This window comes from Mustela putorius, unplaced genomic scaffold, assembly GCF_011764305.1.
Source record: "Mustela putorius furo isolate JIRA1106 unplaced genomic scaffold, ASM1176430v1.1 tig00537350_pilon_pilon_pilon, whole genome shotgun sequence".
Taxonomy (NCBI): domain Eukaryota; kingdom Metazoa; phylum Chordata; class Mammalia; order Carnivora; family Mustelidae; genus Mustela; species Mustela putorius.
In genome coordinates, this window is record NW_025422471.1 from 19,522,741 (window position 1) to 19,542,585 (window position 19,845).

Consider the following 19,845-nt stretch of genomic DNA (forward strand, 5'->3'; position numbering starts at 1 on the left):
AACTTCTTTGATCACTGCTTGAAGAAACTAAAAGGAAAGCAATAATTATAATTAAGAATGCTAGAAATATTTGGAGTTTCTGGTATTGAATGAATTATTCATTTCGCTTTAAAGCTGAATTTAATCATTATGCTACTGTTAAAGTATAACATCCAACAAAATATAACATATAATGGCATATCCATTACATATATATTTCCTATATCTCAAAAAAATCAAAATATTGAAGACCAGGAGTAAGATAATGCAACACCCTTCAACGTAGTCCAACCATCTGAAAAATACACGCTAACTAAATTGCTAACTAAATGCTAATTAAAAGAACACCTGGGGCTCCTGAGTGGCTCAGTCAGTTAGGTATCCCACTCTTGATTTCAGCTCCAGTCTTGATCTCAGGGTTCAGAGTTGGGCCCCACATTGGACTCCATGAAATACCTTTTATACTACTGATTAATGAAAGAGAACAAGAGCCCAACATAACCTCTGTAAAGAGCATAATATCATGTAAAGTGGAGATTTTTTCCCACATTTCAGGACCCATCAAAAAGAAACATTAACAGATTGGGGCACCAGACCGGCTCAGCCAGTAAAGCAGGCAATTCTTGATCTTGGGGTCATGAGGTGGAGCCCCAGACTGGGTGTAGAGATGACTTGAAATTTAAAAGAAAAAAAGAAAGAATCATCAATAGATTGACCCAGATCTCTGCAGAGATCCACAATGGTTGCAGAAACCATAAGAAAATGAAAATATAAATCAATATGGCCACATTAATCCATCAATTATATGATCTGATAGCCAAGTATAAAATGTACTTCCTTCAAAATTCTGATTTAATAATAAAGTTCTTGGGGTGCCTGGGTGGTGGCTTAGTTATTAAGTGTCTGCCCTCAGTTTAGGTCATGATTCTGGAGTCCTGGGATTGAGCCCTGCACTGGGCTCCCTACACAATGTAAAGCCTGCTTCTCTCTCTTCCACTCCCCCTGCTTATATTCGCTCTCACTGTTTCTCTGTCAAATAAATAAATAAAATCTTCTAAAAAAATTAATAATAATAATAATAATTATAATAATAAAGTTCTTGTTTTGGATAGGACTATTCACTATACAATATCACAAAAATAATATATCATAAATGTATTTTTTATTAAAGATTTTATTTATTTATTTGACAGACAGAGAGACCACAAGTAGGTAGAGAGGCTGGCAGAGAGAGAGAGGAGGAAGCAGGCTCCTTGTGGAGCAGAGAACCCAATATGGGGCTCTATCCCAGGACACTGGGATCATGACCTGAGCCAAAGGCAGAGGCTTTAACCCACTGAGCCACTCAGGTGCCCCTCATAAATGTATTTTTGCAGGTAAGCATTAAAGTCCTTTACAGCTTGTTAAATACTCCTTAAAAAGTACATTTCCTCATTTGGACTACATTAGATACAATGTCTTAACTATTTTCTTTATGATAAAATTATTGTTATAATGAATGTACTAATTAAGCTACCTATTCCAGGAAAAGAATCCCAGAAAGGTATCAACTCAATTGACACCTTCAATCCCACAGACCCAAAGGAAACACCGAACACAATGCATTATATAACGTGAGTACTCAGTAAGCATTTGTTTGTCTTACACCCTCATTTAGTGAAAGTTGAAAACTGAGGCTATGAACAAGGTAAGTGATGTCAAATCTGGTTCACGGACTTTTATCATTATAGGACATCTTCCAGTGAACCATGAAAGTAGCCCCACAGTACTGTGAAGAACCTCCAAGAAGTTCTCACCAGTCATAGCACACAAAGAGACTCTGAGTTAACTCAACTCTTCAATCCATAAATAATTTAACCGAGAATCAAAGGTTAAGCCAGAAAGGTTCAAAGTCCCATGGCAAGTAATTGGTCTCATGTTAAAATATAAAATTATCCCAAAGAAAGAATGAGGAAACTATAAAGATTAAGAGGAATAGAAAAACCACCATAAAATAGCAGCTATCTTTTATTGAGTACTATCTAGTATATCTAGTATGATGCTAAACAATTCTACACTTGATCTTAGCCAAAAGGCCGAGAAGCGATGCTAAACAATTCTATATACTAATCTCATTTTAAACTCACGTCTGCCATATAAAATAGGTACTAATTATCCACATTTTTTAAAGATGAGAAAACTGATTCAAAAAGGTTAAGGAAGTTTTCAAAGGTCTCAAAACAAGAGTAATACATAGTTAGAATTCAAAATCAGGACTATTTGACTTCAGACCTCATAACCACTTTAATATTTTTCTTCCGGCAGATAACTGTGATATTGTTTTCCTTAGTGCATTCCACAGTTATGACAAAATTAAATCCTTTTGTTTTTCCTATGCCCAAAACTGTAGAGAACACCTAAACACCTTAAATTCAGGCTTCTGGACTTGGCCGGGGCGAGGGGTGGGGGGTGGAGAGAAATATACAGAATAAGAGAAGTAATGGAAAACATCAACCTTAAATATCTCTCTCAGTAACTGACATCCATTTGAGAGTGTATTACCTTTTTTAGTTAAGTGTAATAAAAGTACAAGGGATATTAACACTTATTGAATGTTTTCTAAGTGCCAAACACTAGCCTGGGAATTAGAAATACAATGATTAAGACAGACAGTTCAAGTCCCTGATGTAAGGGAGTTGTATAAGAACATATAGAATTGAATATTATACCACTTCTTCCTTCCCATGCAAATTTTTGCTATTAATTACAAATTTTCTAGAGGAATAGATTTTCTTAATCCAAATCATATACTCGTGTTAATAATGTAAAACCTAAAGGGCTTTCCTGTTAATGACCAGTGGGAAAGTTAACTATGAGATCATACAAACTGTCCATCTGCCAACATGAGACCTGGGCTTATTACTTGTTTTTCCTCTGACTTTTCCAATTCAGTATGAAATAGCTCAGAGAAAGTCCCCTTGCCAGATTGTTTAGTCTCATGAATCTTACCATTAGATTCTTTTTCCTGAGGTTCAGCCTAACTGGCCCTTTGCTTACGTTCATTGCATAAAACTCTTTTGAGTGTCAATACCAGCTGCTCACTTTCCCTGGAAATTTTCCACTTTTCAAATACAGGCATGACTTTAATTAGACAAGGCATAATCTAGGACAGTAGAAAGACTGATTCCAAGAAATTAGGCCAGAGCACCAATTTCTGAACAAGCCAAAAGGTCTGAAAAGGCTGAAAGAACAATATAAACATACTTTTGTTGAAATGTGGAGAAAAGCCACAAGACCACAGGGACTGGAGAACTCAAAAGCTAAGTATAGATCTCTGCTTCTAGTCATCATTAGATAGCTCCCATAGGATCACCCCTAACATAGATAACAATTATGGACTTGGAACAAATACTTTAGAAGGAGACTTGAGGTCACAAGGGAGTGAACAAAAGGTGCCTGAATCTCAAAGAAAGGTATCATACACTGAACAAAATTTCAGTATTTATAGTTTTTAGCCTGAGTAAGGACCCCAGTACCTGCCATGAAGGGCAACTAGACTTTAACAGAAACCAGTAGTCTTACTCTGTTATAGAATTAGAAAACAGGGTCCAGGGAAATCACAGCAAGAAAGTATAGGGGAGAATTCTAGAAAGGAGAGAACCAGAGAAGGGAAACTCTAAATTCCATAGATAAACTGTTCTGGTCTCTTGCTAATCCCCAAATCAAGTATGTAAGAAACAGATTCCAAACAGCCTTCCTAAGGTTAAAAGAACTGACCTGAAATTTCAGCTAACACCCACCAAGTGGAAACAGAATTTTGAAGTTGGAGTTTAGCCAAGTTAAAAGACTTAAAAAAAAACAGACCAAAAAAAAAAAAAAAATCAATACTCTTTAAATGAGTCTAACAGGACAAACTTTCTATAATAAATCATTCACCATGTCCAAAACAAAATCTCTAAGTTCTCAACAAATGAAGAAACAAAAACATATTAAAGATACAATACATACAATCAGTGGAGACTGACATAAGTTTATCCAGATGTTAGCATCAGGAGAAAAAGACTTAAAATCAGCTAATATAATTATGATCAAGAGTTTAAAATAAAATATGATAATAAATGAAAAGAGAGAAAATCTCAGTAGAGAAACAAAAGTTATAAAGAAGAACCAAGTAGAAATATTAAAAATGAAAAAAATTGGATTTTTTTAAAGAAATCACTGCATTGAGATGAAAAAAGAAACAATGAACTTGAAGAAAGATCAATATAAATGATCATCTGAAGAACTAAGACAAAAAGGACTTTTAAAAAACAAAAAACCAAAAGAACCTTTAATTAAAGTCTCAAAAGGAAAAAAAGCAAAAATGAATGGGAATGAAAAAAATATATATATACACACACACACATATTTGAGAAATAATGGCTACTATTTTCCCAATATTTGCTGAAGACAAATTTACATATTCAACAAAGTCAGAAACCTCTGGAAAAGACATTTTTAAAGTCCACTCCTAGATACATCTTAGATATATTTGACAATGGTCAAATTGTTGAAAACCAAAGATAAAGAAAAACATTAACAGCAGCCAGGAAAAAATATGTAACATACAGGAGAAAAATAATTCAAACAAATGGTAACTTCCCATCAGACACAACAAAGATAAAAAAACAGGAAATTAACATATTGAAATTCCTGAAACTACCAAAAATTGCAAATCCAAAATCCTCTGTACAACAAAAAGATACTTCAAGATTAAGGGCTAAATAGGGGTGCCTGGGTGGCTCAGTCATTAAGTGTCTGCATTCAGCTCAGCTCATGATCCCAGGGTCCTGGGATTCAGCCCCACACCAGGCTCCCTGCTCCACAGGAGGCCTGCTTCTCCCACTCCTCTCCCCCTGCTTGTGTTCCCTCTCGCTGTCTCTCTCTCTGTCAAATAAATAAAATCTTTAAAAAAAAAAAAAAGTTAAGGGCAAAATAGAGACAGGATCAGATAAAATAAAACTAAAAGAATGTATTGCCTGGCAAACCTATACTACAGGAAATGCTACAGGGACTTCTTCAGGATGAAAGGAAATGATACCAGATGGGAAAACTGATTAGCAAAAAGGAATAAAGAGCAAAAGAAAAGGCAAATATCAATCATACAATATACTGTAATTCTTGCTTTTAGTAGTGACTTTTTTTAATTAAGAGGAAAAGTTAATCAAGTTTGGTGAACTTGCAATATAAAGTAATGAATACTTTTAAAGGAAAGTTAACATGGCTGTTTTATAGTCCATTTCTCTACTTTAATTTTACTTTAAAGTATAACAGACTTTACTATATTTAAGTATTTGGGGGTTTAAAAACAGTGGGTTTAAAAAACAACACAAACAAAACTGGTACTCCAACTATCAAAACAGCCCTGGAGTATGATTTTGATTAGTTATCTAATCTTTGCATCACTCTAACAAATAATCATACCTGTTCCAAAGAGTTATAAGGGGCCTGTAAAATAATGTGAAAAAAATTATCATTTTTCATAAAAAGTACTCCATCACTGATAATTCTTTAAAACTCTATATTTAAGTGGCATCAAAGGATATAAAGATCACCTTATATAATCAGAAATCTATCATAGGCATTGCATCTGAAATTGACATGAAAACCTATTGAAAAACATTCATGCTAATCTAAGATTTGCGAAAATTACTTAAATAATGTCTCTGAAGGAAATTTTAAAAACATCTAATGACACCTGATCTCTAAATTGCAAGTTTTAAACAACATATTAAAAAAATGGGTTTCTCTGGGATGTCACCTTTCCAGTAGCCATGTACAAAATGAATTTCTTTTGCCAGTGTAATCAGAATGAATAATAATTTCTTAAAAATCAAGGAAGCTCACCATGACAAAACTTCAAAGATCCTTATAAACTTGGCCAGATTAGCTCAGTATATGCTAGAACTCTCCTGTTACTGCAGCTCCCTTAGCTAAGGCCCCACCAAGCGTAATACCTGGAATATCGTGAATGCCATAGACAATGGTGTTTTGTTGGTTTTTGTTTTTCGGTTTTTGATTTTTTTATCCCACAGAACTTTAATAGATGAATTCAATAAAAATTTGAGCATAACAACTACATAAAATTAAGAGACATTATATACAGCATGATAATAATTAGCCCCAAATGCTCTGAAATCACACCACCTGTGTTCTATCCCAATCTGCCACCCACACGTTATTTGGCTCTGTATAAGTTATATACCACTGAATGTTAGTTTTTTTTTATTCATAATATTAAAAGGATAAGAGAACCTATTTCATAAAATCATCAGGGTTATACATAATACAATGTATGGCACACAGTGGTCATATCCACCATAAAGCACAATTAAGGAGTAAAATATAACAATGACAAGGCCCTAGACGTTAGGAAGCTGTAATAGCTGAATACAGTTCAATGTAAATGGAATTATGAAATAAAACCTAGAAGAACACCAAGAAAGGCAATACAAGTACTTTCACTTCTAATTAAAATGGAAGGTAAATGAAAACCTTTTGAAATACCAGGCAGGGTATTTTGGAAAAAAACTCACAGAAATATCCACTTTCCAAATATGGGACAGTATAAACAAAAGATATTTAGAGAATAACATGGACCATAAAGAAATGACCAAAATGTAGGAATCATTTTCTGTCAAAAAGAAATTGAAATACCATTTTTTTTTTTTTAAGTACAAGACTACTTACCTAGAATATCTGTGACCCAGATTGTTCCAGATTAATATTTTGGGAAATTTTACACAGAGAAGCATGCCAAATGAATAAATCTCAGATGCAGTGCTTTAAAGTAAGTAATACACATGCAAAGGAGTAATGTCTCTAATACATAAAGAACTATTAAAATTTAAGGAAGGACCAAAAATCAAAAGAAAAAATGAAAAAGACAGGATAAAAAGAATCTGAAAATGATTCTTAAATGTATGAAAAGGTGTTCAAATTCACACAGATTCAGAGAAATGCAAATTAAAACAACACTGGGATACATTTCATACTTATCAGATTGGAGAAAATTAAAAAGTGTAACAGCACATTCTGTTAGTGAGGATGAAGGGAGCTAGACAACTTCATATGCTACTGGTGGTAATGAAAATTGGTCCAACTCTTCTGGAGTGGAATTTGGCAATATCTAAGGAAACAATGTACGCACTTATTTTCAAGCAATCACACATCTAGGAATTTATCCTGAGGATAAACCTCCAACAACACAAAAAATACATAGGTAATCCACTGCAATTTTGTTTCAATTTGCAACATACTTGAAACAATTTAAAATTTCATACATAGGAGGGTGACTGAAAATTAATATAGCCACACAATTAGAGTATGAAGACCCTAGAATCTAAAAAGGAAAGTGAAAAATCTTTCTGAATTTACATGCAGTGATTTCTAGGATACATTGTTACGTGAAAAAAATTAAAGTGTTTACAGTGTACTACCATTCATATTAAAAAAAAAAAACAGAATACAAGAAAATATATGTGCTCGTTTATACAAAAGAAAGTACCCATAAACCAGAAAGAACTTGGTTACTTAGAGGAGGTAGCTGGAAATATAACAAAATGTATGAAAATGGGAAGCGTGTAGTAATGATGAGGGAAAACTAACCCTTCTCTAAATACACCTTTTTATAAATAGCTCTGATTCTTGGTAATTGTTCACATAGCAAAAAATAAATAAATAATAGCAACCATAATATGAGATGAACCTCCAAATAGAACAGGGACACTAAAGAGAATGGGAAGGACAGGACTAATTTACGACACTTCAGAAAATCATATTATGAATGTATATTGTAAGGATAAAGATAATAGGAATATACAAATAGTATACTATATTCAGAAAATTTGTTTTCCACATGGATATGCATTAGCAATTCTGAAACTACATGTATACAAGCACTGAGTAATAAATAAATAAACATTATAGAAAAATGAAAGCCAGACTTTTCACCATGACAGAAAGTTACCAACAAGAAAGTAGGGCAGAATGAACTCTGTGGCACTGAACTGAACGAGTAATGGCTTTTAATATATGCACAAATGGAGAAACACAGATGTGTGCATATACACGTATAAGTATACACATATTTGCTAGCTCTGCTACTCTGCAGAGAGGACCCAGAGCAACAGCACCTCAATAGTAATAAGCATGCCTACCACTCCAGATACTGATCACAAAATACAGTCTCAAGGGCGCTTGGGTGGCTCAGTCAATAAAGCATCTGCCTTCAGCTCAGGTCATGATCCCAGGGTCCTGGAATTGAGCCCCCATTGGACTCTCCACTCAGGAGAAAGTCTGCTTCTCCCACTTCCTCTGCCTGCTGCTCTCCCTGCTTGTGCTCTCGCGTGCTCTATCAAATAAATAAATAAAACCTTAAAAAAAATACGGTCTGAAATGAACTGTGGCTCTTTGGATAAACGGCTGTTTCTATGGCTGGGGTAGGAAACAAAAGATAACCCTGGTACATCTTTTAGCGTCGGAAAGCAAGGAAGGCCTCAAAGTAATGGAGATGTATCATAAAGACACAGTGGTCAAATAGAAGAAGTTCCCAATGGCCAAATCCAGAACAATTTGAGCATCAAAATAAATAATGAGAGAAATTTAATCCATAGAAGAAAATAAATGTACTCATGAGAGTACACACTGATATAAATAAATAAGTGAAAAAATAGAGGAGAAGGTACAGTTTTACCTATGGTAGGAATCCAATTAATAAACCAAAAAAATAATTAAAATTAAAAGTAATAGGTGCATCATAGTAAATACTGTTGGAGAAAAAAATCATCAGTGGGTGCTAAAATCAGTGAGTAAAAGTATGACTTTATAAAACAGGGTATTTATATACTGCCCAAATATCTCCACATAAGGGATTTATTAATAACAGCGACAACAAAATACCAAGTTCATAGTGGAGAAACCTAATAGATAACCACCTTAAGTCCTACCCCTCAACAATGTGAGTTTATTTAGAGGTGGAGACTTTCAGAGGTAATTTAGTTTAGATGAGTTCACAAGGAAAGAACCCTCATGATGGAATTAATTTCCATGTAACAAAAGACACCAGCAGAGTCAAGATGGCGGAAAAGTAGCAGGCTGAGACTACATCAGGTAGAAGGAGATCAGCTAGATAGCTTATCAAACCATTGTAAACACCTACAAATCCAACGGGAGATCGGGAGATCGAAGAGAAGAAGAACAGCAATTCTAGAAACAGAAAATCGACCACTTTCTGAAAGGTAGGACTGGCGGAGAAGTGAATCCAAAGCGATGGGAAGATGGACCGCAGGGGGAGGGGCTGGCTCCCAACAAGCAGGGGAGCACCAGAGCACTATATCAGGACTTTTAAAAGTCTGCTCCATTGAGGGACATCACTCCAGAGGCTAAACTGGGGTGAAGCCTAGGCGGGGTCAGCGCGGCCACAGGTCCTGAAGGATCACAGAAGGATGGGGGTGTCTGAGTGTACCAGAGCTTGCAGAGCTGTCTCTACAGAGAAAGAACCGAGGAGTGAGCTCTCAGCTCGGGGTTACCTTGAACCGGTCGCAGGCTGGGTGAGCTCGGAGCACGGCCAGAAGCCAGGGAGACAGGAGTGATTGGGAACTTTTCTCTGACTGCACACTGAGGAATGGGGCCCAGAGCTCTCAGCTCCTCCAGGCCGGAGATTGTGAGGTAGCCATTATCATTCCCATCCTCTGGAACTCTACGGAAAGCGTTCAAGGAACAAAAGCTCCCAAAAGCGAACGCGAGCAGATTACTTAGCCCGGCCCGTGGTAAGGGCAGTGCAATTACGCTTCAGGCAAAGACACTTGAGAATCAGTACAACAGGCCCCTCCCCCAGAATATCCACAAGAAATCCAGGCAAGACCAAGTTCACCTACCAAGGAGAGCAGTGGAATTCCAGAGGAGGAGAAAGCAAAGAACTCATTGCTTTCTCCCCATTATTCTTTAGTCTTGTGGTTAATTTAATTTTTTAAATTTTATTATTTTTTTCTGCTGAATTTTTTTAACTTTTACCCTTTTCTTAACGTTTTTAAACTAGTTTATTTAATTTATATCTATTTTTTTTCTTTTTTATATTTTTTCTTTAATTTTTTTTTTTCCTGAACTTCTTTTTATCCCCTTTCTCCCACCTATGATTTGGGGTATCTTCTGATTTGGTTCAAGCACATTTTCCTGGGGTCGTTGCCACCCTTTTAGTATTTTATTTGTTCCTTCATATACTCTTATCTGGACAAAAATGACAAGGCAGAAAAAATCACCACACAAAAAAAGAACGAGAGTCAGTACCAAAGGCTAGGGGTCTAATCAATACAGACACTGGTAATATGTCAAATCTAGAGTTCAGAATGATGATTCTCAAGGTTCTAGCTGGGTGAAAAAAACATGGAAGATATTAGAGAAACCCTTTCTGGAGAGATAAAAGCCCTTTCTGAAGAAATAAATGAACTAAAATCTAACCAAGTTGAAATCAAAAAAGCTATTAATGAGGTGCAATCAAAAATGGAGGCTCTTACTGCTAGGATAAATGAGACAGAAGAAAGAATTAGTGATATAGAAGACCAATGACAGAGAATAAAGAAGCTGAGCAAACGAGGGAAAAACAACTACTGGATCATGAGGGGAGAATTCGAGAGATAAGTGACACCATAAGACGAAACAACATTAGAATAATTGGGATTCCAGAAGAAGAAGAGAGAGGGGAGCAGAAGGTATGTTGGAGAGAATTACTGTAGAGAATTTCCCTAATATTGCAAGGGGAACAAGCATCAAAATCCAGGAGGTGCAGAGAACCCCCCTCAAAATTAATAAGAATAGGTCGACATCCCGTCACCTAATAGTAAAATTTATGAGTCTTAGTGACAAAGAGAAAATCCTGAAAGCAGCGCGGGAAAAGAAGTCTGAAACATAGAATGGTAAAAATATTAGATTGGCAGCAGACTTATCCACAGACACCTGGCAGGCCAGAAGGAACTGGCATGATATATTGAGAGTACTAAACAAGAAGAACATGCAGCCAAGAATACTATATCCAGCTAGGCTATCATTGAAAATAGAAGAAGAGATAAAAAGCTTCCAGGAGAAACAAAAACTGAAAGAACTTGCAAACATCAAACCAGCTCTACAGGAAATACTGAAAGGGGTGCTCTAAGCAAAGAGAGAGCCTAAAAGTAGTAGGTCAGAAAAAAACAGAGACAATATACATTAACAATCACCTTACAGGCAATACAATGGCACTAAATTCATATCTCTGAATAGTTACCCTGAATGTTAATGGGCTAAATGCCCCAATCAAAAGACACAGGGTATCAGAATGGATAAAAAAACAAAACCCATCAATATGTTGCCTACAAGAAACTCATTTTAGACCCGAAGACAGCTCCAGATTTAAAGTGAGGGGGTGGAAAACAATTTACCATGCTAATGGACATCAGAAGAAAGCTGGGGTGGCAATCCTTATATCAGATTAATTAGATTTTAAGCCAAAGACTATGATAAGAGATGAGGAAGGATACTATATCATACTCAAAGGGTATGTCCAACAAGAAGACCTAACAATTTTAAATATCTATACCCCTAACATGGGAGCAGCCAACTATATAAGCCAATTAATAACAAAATCAAAGAAACACATCAACAATAATACAATAGTAGAAGGGAACTTTAACACTCCCCTCACTAAAATGGACAGATCATCCAAGCAATAGATCAACAAGGAAATAAAGGCCTTAAATGACACCCTGGACCAGATGGACATCACAGATATATTCAGAACATTTCATCCCAAAGCAACAGAATACACATTCTTCTCTAGTGCACATGGAACATTCTCCAAAATAGATCACATCCTGGATCATAAAGGTCTCAACAAGTATCAAAAGATTAGGATCATTCCCTGCATATTTTCAGACCACAATGCTCTGCAGCTAGAACTCAATCACAAGAGGAAATTTGGAAAGAACCCAAATACATGGAGACTAAATAGCATCCTTCTAAAGAATGAATGGGTCAACCATGAAATTAAAGAAGAATTGGAAAAAATTCATGGAAAAAAATGACAATGAAAATAACGGTTCTAAATCTGTGGGACACAACAAAGGCAGTCCTGAGAGGAAAATATATAGCGGTACAAGCCTTTCTCAAGAAACAAGAAAGGTCTCAGGTACACAATCTAACCCTACATCTAAAGGAGCTGGAGAAAGAACAAGAAAGAAACCCTAAGCCCAGCAGGAGAAGAGAAATCATAAAGATCAGAGCATAAATCAATGAAATAGAAACCAAAAAAACAATAGAACAAATCAACGAAACTAGGAGCTGGTTCTTTGAAAGAATTAATAAGATTGATAAATCCCTGGCCAGACTTATCAAAAAGAAAAGAGAAAGGACCCAAATTAATAAAATCATGGATGAAAGAGGAGAGATCACAACACCAAAGAAATACAGACAATTATAAGAACATACTATGAGCAACTCTACGCCAACAAATTAGACAATCTGGAAGAAATGGCTGCATTCATAGAGACTTATAAACTACCAAAACTGAACCAGGAAGAAATAGAAAACCTGAACAGATCCATAACCAGTAAGGAGATTGAAAGAGTCATCAAAAATCTCCAAACAAACAAAAGCCCAGGGCCTGACAGCTTCCCAGGGGAATTCTACCAAACATTTAAAGACCTAATTCCTATTCTCCTGAAACTGTTCCAAAAAATAGAAATGGAAGGAAAACTTCCAAACTCATTGTATGAGGCCAGCATCACCTTGATACCAAAACCAGACAAGAATCCCATCAAAAAAGAGAATTACAGACCAAAATCCCTGATGAACACAGATGCAAAAATTCTCACCAAAATACGAGCCAATAGGATTGAACAGTACATCCAAAGGATTATTCACCACGACCAAGTGGGATTTATTCCAGGGCTTCAAGATTGGTTCAATATCCCCACATCAATCAATGTGATACAATACATCAATAAAAGAAAGAACAAGAACCATGTGATACTCTCAATAGATGCTGAAAAAGCATTTGACAAAGCACTGTTTCTACACTCTTCAAAGTGTAGGGATAGAGGGCACATACCTCAGTATTATCAAAGCCATCTATGAAAAACCCACTGCAAATATCATTCTCAATGGAGAAAAACTGAAAGCTTTCCTGCTAAGTAAAGGAACACAAGAACACAGCAGGGATGTCCATTATCACCACTGCTATTCAACATAGTATTAGAGGTCCTAGCCTCAGCAATCAGACAACAAAAAGAAATTAAAGGCATCCAAATCAGCAAAGAAGAAGTCAAACTATCACTCTTTGCAGATGATATGATACTATATGTGGAAAACCCAAAAGACTCCACTCCAAAACTGCTAGAACTTGTACAGGAATTTATTAGTAAAGTGTCAGGATATAAAATCAATGCACAGAAGTCAGTTGCATTTCTCTACACCAACAAGACTGAAGAAAGAGAAATTAAGGAGTCAATCCCATTTACAACTGCACCCAAAACTACAAGATACCCAGGAATAAACCTAACCAAAGAAGCTAAGAATTTATACTCAGAAAACTATAAAGTACTCAGGAAAGAAATTGAGGAAGACACAAAGAAATGGAAAAATGTTCCATGCTCCTGAATTGGAAGAATATTGTAAAAATGTCTATGCTATCTAAAGCAATCTACACATTTAATGCAATCCCTATGAAAATCCCACCTTTTTTTTTTTTTCCAAAGAAATGGAACAAATAATCCTAAAATTTATATGGAACCAGAAAAGACCTCGAATAGCCAGAGGAATATTGAAAAAGAAAGCCAAAGTTGGTGGCATCACAATTCTGGACTTCAAGCTCTATTACAAGGCTGTCATCATCAAGACAGTACTGGCACAAAAACAGACACATAGATCAATAGAATAGAGAGCCCAGAAATAGACCCTCACTCAACTCTATGGTCAACTAATCTTTGACAAAGCAGGAAAGAATGTCCAATGGAAAAAAGACAGCTTCTTCAATGAATGGTGTTGGGAAAATTGGACAGCCACATGCAGAAGAATGAAATTGGACCATTTCCTTACACCACACACGAAAATAGACTCAAAATGGATGAAGACCCTCAATGTGAGAAAGGAATCCAGCAAAATCGAGGAGAACAAAGGCAGCAACCTCTTCAACCTCAGCTGCAGCAACGTCTTCCTAGGAATATCGCCAAAAGCAAGGGAAGCAAGGGCAAAAATGAACTATTGGGATTTCATCAGGATCAAAAGCTTTTTTTTTTTTTTTTTTTTTTTTTTTTTAAAGATTTTATTTATTTATTTATCAGAGAGAGAGAGAAGGGGAGAGAGCGAGCACAGGCAGACAGAATGGCAGGCAGAGGCAGAGGGAGAAGCAGGCTCCCTGCTGAGCAAGGAGCCCGATGTGGGACTCGATCCCAGGACGCTGGGATCATGACCTGAGCCGAAGGCAGCTGCTTAACCAACTGAGCCACCCAGGCGTCCCAGGATCAAAAGCTTTTGCACAGTAAAGGAAACAGTTAACAAAACCAGAAGACAACTGACAGAATGGGAGAAGATATTTGCAAAAGACATATCAGATAAAGGGCTAGTGTCCAAAATCTATAACAAACTTAGCAAACTCAACAACCCCCTAAAAAAATAATCCAATCAAGAAATGGGCAGAAGACATGAACAGACATTTCTGCAAAGAAGACATCCAGATGGTCAACAGACACATGAAAAAGTGCTCCACATCACTTGGCATCGGGGAAATACAACTCAAAACCACAATGAGATATCACCCCACACCAGTTAGAATGGCTAAAATTAACCAGTCAGTAAATGACAGATGCTGGCGAGGATGCGGAGAAAGGGGAACCCTCCTACACTGTTGGTGGGAATACAAGCTGGTGCAACACTCTGGAAAACAGCATGGTGGTTCCTCAAAAAGTTGAAAATAGAACTACCCTATGACCCAGCAACTGCACTACTGGGTAGTGATCTAAACGGGCACGTGCACCCGAATGTTATAGCAGCAATGTCTACAATAGCCAAACTATGGAAAGAACCTAGATGTCCATCAACAGATGAATGGATCAAGAAGACATGGTATATATACACAAGGGAATACTATGCAGCCATCAAAAGAAATGAAATCTTGCCATTTGTGATGACATGGATGGAACTAGAGGGTATCATACTTACTAAAATAAGTCAATCAATTGGAGAAAGCCAACTATCATATGATCTCCCTGATATGAGCAAGTGGAGATGCAACATGGGGGGGTTAAAGGGTTGGAGAAGAGTAAATGAAACAAGATGGGATCAGGAGGGAAACAAACCATTAAGTAACTCTTAATCTCACAAAACATACTGAGACTTACTGTGGGGAGGGGGTATGGGAGAGTGGGATGGGGTTATGGACATTGGGGAGGGTATGTGCTATGGTGAGTGTTGTGGAGTGTGTAAACCTGGCGATTCACAGACCTGTACCCCTGGGGATAAAAATACATTATATGTTTATTTTTAAAAATAAATAAATAAACTATTAAAAAAAAAAAGGAAAAAAGAAACCAGAGCTGGCTCTGTCTTCACCACATGAGGATAGGAGGAAGGCATCAGCTAATCAGGAAGCAGGTCCTCACCAAAAACTAAATCTGCTGGAATATTTATCTTAGACTTCCCACCATCTAGAACTATGAGAAATAAATATCTTATTGTTTAAGCCACCTAGTCTATGGCATTGTGTTATGGAAGCCAAATCAAACTAAGCCAGTGGGAAAACATGGTGATATTCAAATAAAATCTATACATTAAAATATCAATGTTAATTTCTTAATTTTAATAATTATAGCATGGTTATATAAAATGTGAATATCAGGGATGGAGGGTAAAGGGTATGCAAGAATTCTCTTTACTATTTTTGCCACTTTTCTTAAGTCTAAAATTAAAGTGTTAAAAAAGATAACTGTCAAAAAATATAAACCAAGAACCATAAAAAAATCAGGAAAATATTATCATAATCCACCATTATGGTCTTAGTCACTATGGGCATATCCCCACTATTGGACTGGCTTCGAACCATTTGTAGCTAGAAATATCATATTCCATCTAGGAGTTGTACAAATAAAGCAATTATCACAATGATATATTTTTTAAAAACAACTCTTTTGTGTGGATGTTCCTAGTTTTGAATAAAAGTTATTTACTATGTGTCCGATTTTAATTAATGTTATGTATTATACCATAAAATTCAACAATGAAACTGGGGCCACCAGTTTCAACTTACATCTAATAGAGTATACAGTATAAGAATAACAAACATCTGTTTAACAAAGCTTCTCTGAGGCCAAGGGAGATAGATCCAAGCTATGCCCAATTTTTAGTTGCCAGGTACATTAAAAGCCAAAACAAGGTTATAAAAATTGTATTGACATACTTAAATTGTTGCTATTCCTAATGTACTTCAAGCAGTATGGCTTGTATCATATAATTTTAAACTGTTATGAAAAACGTCTACCATGACCATGTATATAAATTCATTTACAGATAACATCAGAAGTATATGCTTGAGGCCCTTCTGAATACAAGGCATCAACTCAATGGCCTCCTGAGACAGGACATATGGTATACAAATTCACAGTTTACAAAAGATTTGCACACACATCAGTCTGAGTACCCACAACCATAAACCCTGTGAGTTAGCATTATTAGCCTATTTGAACTCAGTTTTTTCATACTAAAGTAAATATAAATGATTTGCTGAAACCCATATAATTAGAAATAGATTCAAAACTCAAACTAAGATCTTAAGTTATTTCCACTACATTTCCTACCAATAGAAAGACATCCCCAAAACATTTGGTTCTGCTAGAATTTCAAGTTTGGCTAAGACATGGTCACTGACCTCAAGGAATTTACTGTATACTGGAAGAGACACTCAAGTAAATAATTAATAACAAACACTTATGAAGTGCCTTTTATAACAAAGACTGTCCTAGAAAAAAAATGTACTAATTTATTAAATCCTTACAACCACCCTATGGTTAGGTATTAATATTATTTCCACATTCTAAAATAAAAATAGAAAATAAAAACTTAGGACAAACAATGGAATAAAAACTAGTCATACCTAGTAAGTAAAGGGCTGAGACCAAATTTAGGAAGTTGGGCTGAGTGTTTATCACTACTAGGCAGTTGGACAATAAAACGTCCAGAATGGGTTACAGATGTAGAATACGATTCTCATTGCTATGAATTTTTTCAGCAGTAGTATTTTAAAGTACAAAACTATAGGCATTCAAAAACATGCAATAGTTTTAACATCATTTGAACATTATTTCTGTCTCTATAAACTTCCTAAACTCAGTAATTTTTGAGGAGGTACACAGCTATCTTATATTTCTTCTCTTCCAAACTTACCACTGAAACTCTCTAGGTGGTCTAATTATTATATTAGTTGTGATTTACTTATCAACAAGGAAGATTTCTTTTTTTTTTTTAAGATTTTATTTATTTATTTGACAGAGAGCGAGATCACAAGGAGGCAGAGAGAGGGGGGAAGCAGGCTTCCTGCTGAGCAGAGAGCCTGATGCAGGGCTCGATCCCATGACCCTGAGATCATGACCTGAGCTGAAGGCAGAGGCTTAACCTACTGGGCCACCCAGGCACCCCAACAGTAAAGATTTCTATTCTGCATCCATTTTTTTATAATATTTTATTTATTTATTTGACAGAGATCACAAATAGGCAGAGAGGCAGGCGGAGAGATGGGGGGGAAGCAGGCTCTCCGGCAAGCAAAGGGCCCGATGCGGGACACAATCAAAGGACCTGAGATCATGGCCTGAGCCGAAGGCAGAGTCCTAACCCACTGAGTCACCCAGGCGCCCCTATTCTGCATCCATTTTAAAAATCTGATTCTTGACAGAATTTCATAATAAACAGTTTCTTTTAGAAACAAAAACAATGCCTATTTAAGAAAACAAATAACTAAACAATTTAATTGATCAAGTGGACTATAGATCTTTATAGCTTCAAAAAATCAGTTTGTCAAAGTATGATTAATTTAAATTTTTTTCTATGCAGTAATTTAAAACAGTATTAAGAATGTAGGTGACCAAAAAAAAAAAAAAAAGGAATGTAGGTCGTGACCTAAAAATCTTTTGAAAATTTAAAATTCTGAAGTAAGATTTTCACATGAAGTACTCAATCCTTCATAGATTTAATTTTAAGAGATGATAACTTAATGACTATATGGATTACTTTAAAAAGCTAGAAAGTCATGAGAATCAAACCCCAATTCGAAAAAAAGTAAGAAAATAATGAAGATTATCACAATTTCGTCTCAGGCTCCCTAATGATTCTCTTCCTGAATGTTAATGTCATAGGTACATGGAATAAAGCAATGATAACTAAAAGACTACATCATCTCACCTAGAGGGGGAAAATCATCTCAAATTCTTTAAGTTTCTGCAAGAACAAAATAAGCAACAAACCTAAAAGCCAGATTATCACAACATGCAACTTAAATTTAAAAAGTTAAGGACAAAATACTGTAATTGACAGGAAAGCTAAAATGCCACACACAGAGAATCCTTCATTTTACTATCATGTGTAGAAACAATGGGGATTGGTTAAGGCACTAAGAAGTATTTTACCTCAAAAGTGGTGTAAAATTAGAGCTAACATAAATATTGTGGTCCTCTAACGAAGCTGTAAAAGCAAGATCCTAAGGATTTAGTAACTCACCTATGTCCCAAAAGAGTAAGTTTACAGAAATACAAAATTATACAGCACAAAATGATTATAAAGTTTGTCATTCCAACCAAAGATTAATAAGAATGCAACAAAAAAGGAAAATAGATACGTAATGAGCAGAAAATTCTATCAAAACCTACCCTAAAAGAATTGGAGAATTAGTAAATAAGGTCCTTAAAAGTTATTATAATCCTATTCCACATCTTCAACAATGCAAAAAGACTGAGAATGCTAGGAGTTATGAAAGACATTTAAAAGGTGCCAAGGAAACGTTGATGAAAACCACAATGTCTGAGATAAAAAAAATATGCTGAATGGAATTAATGATGCACGAGACATAGCAGAAGAAACAATCAGTACATATGAAGACAAAACAATGAAAAGTATTCAAAAGAGAAAACAGAAAAAGTGGCAGTGGGGGAGAAGATTAGGGAGCTGTGGAACAAATTCAAGCAACATAATATATATGTGCTTTTAGCCTCCAAAGAAGGAGAAAGAAAAACAGAAAAACTATTTGAATAATGACAAAACTGACTAAAAATATAACCTAACAGATCAAAGAAACTAAATAAAAAAAAGAAAACTCACCAAGGCACGTCACAATCAAACTGCTTAAGGGCAATGATAAAGAGAAAAGTCTTATATGCAGCTGGAGAAACAAGGCACATTGCTTAGGTAGGAACAATTATTAAGAACAACAGCTATCTAGCCAGAAGACTACACAGCAGCAATTTTAGGTACTGAAAGGAAAAAAATGTCAACTTAGAATTTTATACCCAGTAAAAATAACTTTTAATTAGAAGGGTGAAATCCAGGTCTGCCAGAATGATTACAATCAGACCTGAAAGAAAAGAAATATTAAAGTCCTTCTGACAGAAGGTAAATATTATAAGGAAATCTGAATCTACACAGAGGAGTAAATTACTTCAGAAGAGGAAACTTTGTGGGTAAATATAAAAACCTCCTTAAAGTCATTAAAGTCACTTACTTTGTAACTCAGAATTCTGATTCTACACAAGATGGAGATAATTCATTATACCCTATTACTCTCACTAATTATAACTAATTATATATATTAATTATATTTACATAACTATATTTATAGTT

The 19,845-nt window shown here is 35.6% G+C and overlaps 1 protein-coding gene and 1 pseudogene across 6 annotated transcripts in view; both read right to left on the minus strand.

Annotated features, from left to right (window-relative positions):
• The window catches only part of XRCC4 (X-ray repair cross complementing 4), a 271,894-nt gene that overhangs the window by 219,465 nt on the left and 32,584 nt on the right, over positions 1-19,845 (minus strand). The gene's annotated exons all lie outside the window — the stretch shown is intronic.
• LOC123390450 lies at positions 1,940-2,066 on the minus strand (annotated as a pseudogene).